Here is an 11366-nt window from a genome sequence, read left to right as displayed (position 1 = left end):
TTTGTCTTCTTCTAATGCTTCTTAAGGAGAAAGTAATCTAAATGTAACGGAATGTAATCAGATTACGTGACTGAGTTTGGGTAATCCCAAAGTTACATTACTGATTACAATTTTGGACAGGTAACTAACGGATTACATTTAGAAAGTAACCTACCCAACCCTGTCTACATCCCATAGTCCCCACCTCTTCCTTTCCTGACCGGTGCATTATGATAAAATTGCCTCATCTTACTACTAGCATCCCACTCCCTTTGCCAAAGATCAAGCCCTTTTGCCCAGATCAAGAACTTGACTTCTCTCTGGCTCAGCGAGAGCTGAATATCTACTCTTTCTCTCCTCACAGCACTCTTAGCCACCACCTTCTCATTACCCTCCTCACCCACATGGATGGGAACCCAGAAAAAGCTTACCACCACTCCCATCCTCTCCAATCCCAACAACAGCACCATCATCTTCACAAACATCATCTTCACAAACACCATCATCTTCACAAACGACCTGCCCATCTTCACACTACTCAACACTGCCGCCGAATCAGAGCAGATCACCACTCGGAGTGGTTTCACCTCCTCCACCCATCTCAAACCTAGAATCATGGCCGCCAACTCAGTCGCATACACTGACACATAATAATACTCTAAGATTGAAATCTGGGATGTACACTCCTGTCCCCACCCTAAAACTGACTGGTGGTGTCACACATTCCCCCCATCCCTAGCAAACACAGCTGATTAAACAAATTGCATTCATGATTAGTTGATTATTGGAGTCAGGTGTTTTAGCTGGGGCTGGGGGAAAAATGTGACACCAATCAGGCCACCGAGGACTGTCATGACTCCCCTGACAGTGGATCAAAGGACCCATCAGCTAGGCAAATGCTTGAAGATAGCCAGACCCCCTCTCTCCCACAGAAGAGGGGAAGGGGGGGCTCTGCCGGTCTTGACACCTTAACACTGGGTTGTATATTTAGAGAGAACTTTCTCTTCCTTTCCCTGCAGTATTGGAAGACTGAAACTCCTTTGTTACAGAGAGTGTGGCCCTCCTAAAAACTCTAACATCAAAAGATTGGACATTGGAACATTATTTCTGAAATCCGAATGTTTGGAATGGTTGGTGGGGATGTAAAGAATAATCATGTCATATTGTGTATTATTTTGTGATGTCATTAAAAGCCTTCGTAACTAAATTTCCATGAGACCAGCCAACATACAGCGCGAGCTGAACGTGACAAATGGTTTAAACTCTACAGACCAGAAAACGTGAGACGGTAGTCCATACGTTTGAAATGGTGAAACTCTGAAACTCTCAATCCCTACAGAAGAAGAAGAAACTCACTAGACCGTAGCATATACCAGTCTGCAGCTGGCATGTAAAGTAGTCTAGGACATTTGACCAAAGACACGAGGGTGAAGAACAGAACCCTCTCAGACAACCATTCGTAAATCTGAAGTAACTGTTCTAACAACCACTCCACTACCAGAGAAGCTCTGCAAAGGACATTGTGACCTCTCGTGGACAAACCAGAGTCTTATATCCCTTCGACAACTTCACCATAGGACCCATCGAGTTCAACAGAGATAGACGACGATCAAGGACAGCTCTGCGTAAATATATATTGCATTTCTAATCTGAATGAGCAGTGGTTAGAGTGCTAACTATTCATATTTCCGTGAGCGTAGCTTCCAAATGTAACAACGATAGTGGACTCTCCCTTTCCCTCTCTTTCCATCCYTCCATCTTTTATAACCAAACGGTTATGCTTTTGTTAGTCCACTAGGGACCTGTTTTCATTGTATTACCTTAGTAATCAATAACCTATACTGTGTGTGTGTGTTTATGTATCCTGTGTTATTATTTAGTTAGTTAGTAAATAAATAATAAAGCTAATTTGTGTATTGCTGATTCATCAATACGGTTAATGTTCTTGCAGATATCAAGGAGTATGTGACGTTCAGAATGAGACTGACGAGGTAATGATTAATCAGTGACTGTTATTGAGATACGTATATATCTTCCAAGAGTTTATTTCGGGAGATGGTAACTCGTTAAACAACTTTTCCCGTGGTGCCCAAAATGCCTAATGAGTTAATTGTTACATGATTAATTTAATTGAGTAACAATTAAACATAGTTAATTGAATTGAAAAATAACAGTCATCACATTAATGCAAGTCACGTCACGACAACTGGAGTTGCCCACCCCTGCCATAGAGTCTAAGTTAACACATGGAATTGTTTAAAGATGGTCATATTTGAATTTTAGGAATCCTTTCGGTATCAATTTTTTTTCTCTAAATTATTTGATGAAACATTGAATTTCACCTTACCGCTACTATCCCATAGAAACGCATTAAATAACAGATTCATACATTGAAAAACAGATAGTAAAAAAAAAAACACAAATCTAGAGGAAGTTTGTTTTGAAGTGTTTGTCCTATATCTGAAAGATATAAGAAAGATCAGATTATTTTTAAATTGACACATATTTAACACCTTTTTTTAGGCACTAAACTACTTTTAAATATACTTCCATCAATTTTTTTAACTGGTACGGGGCTACCTTCAGAAGAGTCTTGTATGTGTTCTCACCTTTCAATAGTGGGGTCATATTAATGTGTAGCCCAAACTGTTCAGACACTTCAGACAGAAGTTGGCATATCTGTGGTACCGACTTCAGACACGATCATGTTCATGAGAGTCAGGTGTGCTGGAGGCAGAGCAAATGTACACCAGTTGCAACCTGTTCCATAATCAAGACCTCTACAAATACTCAGCTCTGCCACTACCACGCTGCCAGATCGTAACCTCAGTCAGAGGCCGTTTGTTCCTGATTAGAGACTGTTTTTTTTATGCCTGTTTTCCCTTGCCTGATGCTGTTTTCCTCTCCGCTACAGCTCTGCCCACTCTGACTTTGGCCCCTGTCTCCAGTCCCACGTCTTGTCAGTCCTGTTACTCTATTTTGGACCCCCCACTCCACTGCGTCCTTGGATTCCTCTCCGGACCTGCTTACCCAGTCCCTACTCGCCTCGCTCCAGCCTCAGCCTCTGCACTTGGCTTCCTGCAACCCGCCCGAGCTTCCCCTGGCCTGCACCCCATCCTCCACCTGTGTTTCAATAAATACCTTGGTTACCGCATCCCAGTCTGCTCTTGGGTTCATCTGTTCCGCTCTGCATGACAAAATGAAAACCGGATATGCCTATTTCAATCATATTCATGTTCAATCAGTTGAGTTATATTTGACTACTTTCTGTAATTTGTCTCAATTTATTTCATGATGTGTAGCCTCAAAATTTAAAAGGCACTCGCACATCTGAGCTATAGTATCTTTGTTGCAGGTGCATGATAATGAAGTATGTACTTTGTATGTATATTTAGAATATTTATGAAATGCACATTGTTATATTTGGTAACACATGTTTATTTTTCTCTTGACTACAACAACATTTGATGCACTGAACGGATGTGGGTGGAGCAATGTCTACATAAGGTTGCAGATTAAAAACACTTACAAAAGCTATGATGAACACCTTGAGGCCAATACATAAGCTTAATAAAGAACAGTGATACTAGCAAGAACAGTGTGCAGGTTTCACTTTTCTTTCATGATTTGTAGCATAACGTGCGCAATGATGTGCCAAATCGGTGATTTAGTGCATTTTTATTGGGTAAGCATTACATTAGAAAAAGCCGCCTCAATATTTGCTGCACTAGGTTGTAATAGGAGCTGATCCGTAGTCAGTATTGTGAAATAATTATAATGTTAAATTAAGATTTGAATGGAGAAAGCTAATCCGAGAGCAGCGCTCCCTTTCTTTCGACACTATCAGTATCGACACATGCTCCAATGACACACTTAGTGACTGTTCTCTTTGCATGGTGTTTTGGAAAACGCATGTTACATCTTCGGTCGTTGTAGTAAAGATGCATCTTTAAAACACTTGTAAGCCTAAATTCCATCGCTATTGGGAAACTGGGCCCTGGTCTCTTGGCCTCCCATCCCTACAGCTCCTGCCCAGCACAGTCAAAGATCTTCTCTGTCCTGTCACCCCATGGTAGAACGAGCTTCCCCCTGAAACTAGGACAGCAGAGCCACTGCTCATCTTCCGAAAACTTCTGAAACCCTACCTCTTCAAAGAGTATCTTAAATAAGACATGTCAGTCTTATTATCCCCCCCAAAATTAAATAAATAAAGAATGCTTGCACTTGTCTCTTCCTTTCATCAAATCATTTTCTATACCTTCAGGGGTCCTAGAATTCTAAATAAAATGGCTAAATAATCAATTGTATGACCATCTTTAAACACTTCCATATTTTAGCTTAGTAGATATTGAGATCTAAGGGCTTAGACCTAGGCCTACTTAAGATGAATGCACTAAATGTATGTCGCTCTGGAGCATCTGCTAAATGACTCAAATATAAAATGTAAACCCACAGTGCCCCAATCTCATTACATTTACATTTACATTTAAGTCATTTAGCAGACGCTCTTATCCAGAGCGACTTACAAATCTTGGTCAAAATGACCTCATCTTTCCTCTGCTACCCCACATACCCCTTCACACCCCTTACAGATCCCTTGATGACAAAAAAGTGCTGTCCCCTTTTCTCCTGCTCCCACTCTATCTGACACTTCCATATGACGGACAAAATGCATATAGACCAATCTGTAAAAAATATCAAATAAAATAACAGGAGACAAAACAGCCATAGTTCTTCCAATAGAAAGCATATGGAACAGGAGGACATTAGGGAACAGGGAGAGACAACTGACCACATGAGACTGTAATCCCAACCCCAATCAGCAGAGGGTGTGATATGCATTCAACATTAGATAAGGCCTGCTCTCTGCCAGGCTCCAGTTAGTGATCTGAGCAATGGAGACAGCTGCTGAACACAACAGCCAAAGAATAAGCTATCATGGTAACACAAACACAGCACTGTTGATAAAAACAGCTTTGAATAGATAGGAGCTACTGTGGGGGATAAAGATAATTCAATCCACATCAATAAGACTTAAAGGCTTTACTTTACACTAAACCAGGTAGGGGAGAGTGGGGTAAGTTGAGCCATTTTTTACATTCAGCATCACTACGTCAAAGGAAATATAGTAATTTTTCAAACAAAGATATTGTATAGACATATATTTCAGGATGTTGTGTATCCCTGGAAATAATCAGAATTCATGTAAACATTACAGTCTTGAAAATATAGCTATTCCCACCCAAAAATTCTCTTGGCACAAACTACCCCGGCGGGGGTAAGTCGAACCATGGGACAGGGTAAGTTAAGCCGCCTACACATTTCTGTACTGAATGAAATATTACCACTACCTTTTTAAAACCATGTCTATCTTTATTTCCCAAACACAAATCAACAATCACAATCATGTTTTTGTCTTTTAATAATTTTAAACATATTTTTACACAGGCTAAACACCAAACAAACACTGTACTTTTTAAAACTCCTTTAACATAAGCCCTGTTGTTACTTCATATCTCAGCGATAATGCCTTGCATTACGCCTGGGAAGAAAACACTTTAATTTGCTCAACTGGCCATTGGCTCAGCCATTTCTTCAACTTACCCCATGGCCATTGACTCAATTTAACCCAAGGCAAACATTTTGACTCTATTAGCTCGCACAGCTACAAAAATGCACTTTCATGCTAGGTATAGGACCTCATATTGAAGCTTATATAGACCCTAACTGATGCATAGATAAAAGCGTCATGAAATCTTTGACTTGGTGGAAATCATTTTTTTTTTACCCAGCTTGCTTACCACGTTTTCCATGTGGTTTCTTCCTTCACAGACTCCATGAAATGATGACCTCTTCGTAAATATTTGGTCAAATTATACATTTTGAGTACGTTTTCCTAGAAACAAGCAGTTTCTATTTCTATGTTTTGGCCGGGTATGGTTCTCAATCAGGGACAGCTATCTATCGTTGTGTCTGATTGGGAACCTTACTTAGGTAGCCTTTTTCCCCCCCTGTCTTTGTGGGAAGTTGACTTTGTTTAGGGCACATAGCCTTTGAGCTTCACGGTTTGTTTTTGGTAGTGTTTATTGTTTTGTTCTGCGTCTTGTCTAAATAAAGAACATGTACGCTAACCACGCTGCACCTTGGTCCTCTCCTTTCAACAGCCGTGACAAGCAAGCTACGACGGACGTAGTCAATAGAACTATTTGTTCAGCACTTTTTAAATGTACAGTGACAGAATTAAGAACATGGGCCGTTCTTACAGTGCACTCACTGTACAAGTCAGAACCGTAGGATAAATAAAGGGCTCTTGCAATATTTGATGATTACATTTCTCTAAAACAGGTTATAGGCTATATGTGCACCACCAAGTTAGAAGAGTAGGTGAAATTAAGAGGTGAAAATATACCAAATTATTAAACGCCATTTGGGTCTTTGCGTGTCAAAAAAGATACATGTCATATAACAGTATTTGATGCGTTAAATAAGCTTTTAATTTGTCATGTCAAATAACACAATTCTACTATAGATTTGCACCTGCAAGCCAAGCACTACCACTACTATTGGCAGCACTGTCAAACCTGTACAAAACACTAGCAAAACAAGCACACACCGGGCCACGAACGATAAGGGAAAGGGGGATACTTAGTCAGTTGTACAATTGAATACCTTCAACTGAAATGTGTCTTCTGCATTTAACCCAACCCCTCTGAATCAGAGAGGTGCGGGGGCTGTCTTAATCGACATCCACGGCTTCGGCGCCCTGGGAACAGTGGGTTAACTGCCTTGCTCAGGGACAGAATGACAGATTTGTAGTTGTCAGCTCGGGTACTCGATCCAGCAACCTTTCGGTTACTGGCCCAACGCTCTAACCACTAGATGTATTTACAATACTGCGCTGGTGAAAATTATTAGGATGAAGCACAGGGGCTACTAACAGCTTACTACACAACATACACTTAATATTACTTTCTTAGCCACAGTATACGTTTCTCCCTTGCATATTACATAATATGTGCAGCAGCATACAGGACATTTTTGGACTCACCTTGTGAAGGTGGCGCAGTGGTCTTTTGTAGGCATATTTTTTCATCAAACTTTGTCATCAAAGTATGGCATTCTCTGGATTTATGGTGGGAATTCGGGGGGGAAACACAGCCACTCCATTGAATAGCAGGCGGTTAGTGGTTTCTTTGCAATGCTTGCAGTTAGCCACTGATTCCTTCCAAACAACTCCTTGTTGAGTTTGCGATATCTGTTTTGTAATCTTTATGTCCAATGGCCGATGAGAACCGATACGTTTTAGCTATAATTTCTCTTCATTTGACAGGGATTAAAAAGGATTTGCGAGTAGATTGTCGACAACTGATGATGACTGCTAGCTAAGACTTTGAAAGTAAGATGTTGACATGATCAGTCCGATCAAAGCTACTGTACATATAACGTGATTTGACATCATTTTATCTGTGGCCAATGACCTTGAGCCTTCTTGGAAGGACACTTCTAATCTAAGTCTATGACAGGACCCAAAGGGCTCACATTCTTGATGTCTACCCTTACTAAAGGCGGTGACGTAGTGTCCCCATGAATGACAGAACACTGAGCCAATCACGGTGCAGTGCTGAGCCAATCACGGTGCAATGTTCCTATTTTCTGCTGGCCTGCCCCACCACAGAAGCACTAAGCTAGGCTAAAACACGCATTTTGGAGCTGCCTGTTTGTATGTGGCTTTATTAACTCAATGATATATAAATTATTTTTTACATTGTTTGCAAACTGATATATGACACGTATTAATGTCAAAATAACATGAAGAACAGGCAAGCCCCCCCCCCCCCAAAATCAATAAATATATACAGTGCATATATACATATTTATTTATTTTTAACAAATGAATTGCAGAAAGGATGTGAATGTGAGTGTGTGTGGATGCTGTGCAGAGCCCCACCTTCCCTGAATGACGGGTCGCCACTGGAAACAAGGGTTGCTCAACTTACCCCTTTGGCTCAATTTACCCCTCTCTCTCCTATTTGATAAAGGCCTCTGCTGCTTTGTGCTATATGGACATGCACAGCATCAACACACACTCACTTCCACATCCTTGACCATAATACATAAGTCAGAACATTGTTGAGCAGGGCTGCCTCGCCCGTGTTGCGCTTAGGGCCCCCGGATAGTGTGTTTGATTCCCGGGACCATCCGTACGTAAAATGTATGCACACATAACTATAAGTCGCTTCGGATAAAAGCGTCTTCTACATGGCATACTTAGCAGACACTTTTACCCCCCCCCCGTTCCATGGGGATGCTGGCTTATGTTGCCTCCTATGCTTCCCACTGTTGTGTTAAATTGGCTGGATATCCTTTGGGTGGTGGACCATTCTTGATACACACAGGAAACTGTTGAGTGTAAAAAAAAACAGCAGCTTTTCAGTTCTTGACACAAACTGGTGCGCCTGGCACCTACTACCATACCCCGGTCAAAGGCACTTGAATCGTTTGTTTTGCCCAAAATCACCCTCTGAATGGCACACATACACAATCCATCAACAACCCCATGACAACCGCTTCATTGATCTATGAAATGTATTCTAAATGTACATCAGTCGGGCTTTAGACCAGGTCATAGCACTATCTCTGTTACATCCCTAGTTATACATGATGTGGTTAACTGTATGTATAAAAGGCAACATTGTGCTGCACTTTCATTGACCTGTCAAAGGCCTTCGATACTGTTCATTACTCACTGCTAATTCAGAGGTTTTCCTCAATTGGCCTATTTCAGGCTGCATCTAACTGGTGTAATAGTTACTTGACAGATAGAACTCAATGTGTATCCACTGATGGTGTTAAAGGTAGACTCAGCGGAATAACGTTGCCACGAGTAGCACCATAGATATTGAGATGAGCGAGATGCAAGACTTTGGTCTCACACAGTCAGTATCTGCGCATTTGCACAGGTTTGCTTCCTGTTGTTCACAGTGTTGTAGCCAGGGCACCAAAATAGCGGAGAAGTTGAACCTTGCACCTCAATGCTCTTTGTTGTTGCGGAAATTGACCCACTATGCTGTTTACTTTCTGCATCTACGTCATATCGCTGAGTCTACCTTTAAAACTTCTCTAGGGTAGGGGGCAGCATTCTGAATTTTGGATGAAAAGCATGCCCAAAGTAAACTGCCTGCTACTCAGGCCCAGAAGCTAGGATATGCATATTATTAGTGGATTTGGATAGAAAACACTCTGAAGTAAAACTGTTTCAATGATGTCTGTGAGTATAACAGAACTTATTTGGCAGGCAAAACCCCGAGGACAAACTATTCAGGATTCTTTTTGTTGAGGTGACAGTGTTTTCAATGGTTTTTCTATGTGGATCTAGATTTCTAAGGCACTTGCTTGCAGTTTCTATCGCTTCCACTGGATGTCAACAGTCTTTCGAAATTGGTTGATGTTTTTCCTTTGTGTAATGAAGAAGTAGGGCTGTTCAGACCTAAAAGCTCGCTCCACTTTGTTTTTATCCGCTATTGAACGCAGTTTTTCCCGTCTTAAATTTTATCGATTATTTACGTAAAAAATACCTAAAGTTGTATTAGGAAAGTTGTTTGAAATGTTTGGACAAAGATTACAGGTAACTTATTAGATATTTTGTAGTCATGTTGCGGGAGTTGGAACCTGAGTTTTTCTGGATCAAACGCACCAAATAAATTGACATTTTGGAGATATAACGACAGAATTAATCGAACAAAAGGACCATTTGTGATGTTTATGGGACATATTGGAGTGCCAACAGAAGAAGCTCTTCAAAGGTAAGGCATGAACTATATCGTTATTTCTGAGTTTTGTGTCGCGCCTGGCGGGATGAAATATGATTGTCTGTGTTTGTTTGATGGGGTGCTGTCCTCAGATAATAGCATGGTTTGCTTTCACCATAAAGCCTTTTTGAAATCTGACACGGTGGCTGGATTAACAAGAAGTAAAGCTTTAATTTGGTCTATTGCACTTGTGATTTTATGAAAGTTAAATGTTTCTAATAATTTAATTTGAATTTGGCGCTCTGCCATTTCACCGGATGTTGTCAAATCGATCCCGTTAACGGGATTTGATCCCTATTAAGGACTTTGGATGTGCCCATATTGATTGGGTCTTTTTCTTACAAATATCTGGGGATCTGAAATGACAAAAAGCTGTCTTTTAAAAAGCATATCGATTAGAAAGTTAATAGGTCATGTCTCTCGCTAAATAGTAGAAAGCAGGTTATTCAGTCGACATTTATACTGGTCCTAGACTATGCCGATATCATTGATATAAATGCAGCTGCCACTTCATTAAATACGAGCTACAGTTTTAGTACTCATTACTGCATTCTCTACCAGAAACTTGGTTGGCCCTCTATGATGTCACGTAGGTTGATACATTGCTATGTTTTAATTTATGAAAACTCCCACTGTACCTAACATCCTTACTAACCTTAGACATACTGTATCAGTTACCACACCCAGTTTCAAGGATGGATAACTCTGGAAAATCCTTTGGTGTCTACTGAGTTACGTAAATCAGCTTTAAGTTTTCTTGCACTTTATTTGTGGAACAATCTTCAATATGTTCTTAAATTTGATGTTTTGGTGCCTCTAGGGCAGGGTTATTCAACTCTTACCCTACCAGGTCCGGAGCCTAATGGTCTTCTGTTCTACCTGATAATTAATTTATCTTTATCTTGGCCAGGTCGCAGTTGTAAATGAGAACTTGTTCTCAACTGGCCTACCAGGTTAAATAAAGGTGAAATATAGATATATATTTAAATTCACCCACCTGGTGTCCCAGGTCTAAATCAGTCCCTGATTAGAGGGGAACAATGTAAAAATGCAGTGGAACTGGCTTTGAGGTCCAGAGTTGAGTTTGAGGGCTCTAGGGCAATTCAGAAAGCTGATTGAGGACCTTATTACTGATGAATGTGTTGGTTTTTATGACTATGTTTTCTTTGTGCTTGCTATTTGTATTTATATTTTGATGTGTGTATTTCTGTAATTTGTGTAATTCAGGGCTCATCTGTGAAAGAGACCTTGGTCTCAGTATGACTCCTTGATAAAATAAAGGTTAAATAGAAAGAAAGTTCAACTCTGCTGTCTTAGTGACAGGACAAGTGTGCAGTTAGAACCTCCCCTCACTCACCCAGGACAGCATTCCTCTGTGTAAGCAGACACAGGTCTCTCTCTCTCTTCTCTCTGTCTCTCTCTCTCCTCTCTCTCTCTTTCTCTCTCTCCTCTCTCTCTTCTCCTCTCTTCTCCTCTCTCTCTCTCTCTCTCGTCTCCTCTCTCTCTCTCTCTCTCTCTCTCTCTCTCTCTCTCTCTAATCTCTCTCTCTCTCTCTCCTCTCTCTCGTCTCTCTCCTCT

This window comes from Salvelinus sp. IW2-2015, linkage group LG18 (assembly GCF_002910315.2).
Source record: "Salvelinus sp. IW2-2015 linkage group LG18, ASM291031v2, whole genome shotgun sequence".
NCBI classification, from domain to species: Eukaryota; Metazoa; Chordata; class Actinopteri; order Salmoniformes; family Salmonidae; genus Salvelinus; species Salvelinus sp. IW2-2015.
The sequence above is the reverse complement of the archived record's forward strand: the minus strand, read 5'-3'. Positions refer to the sequence as shown.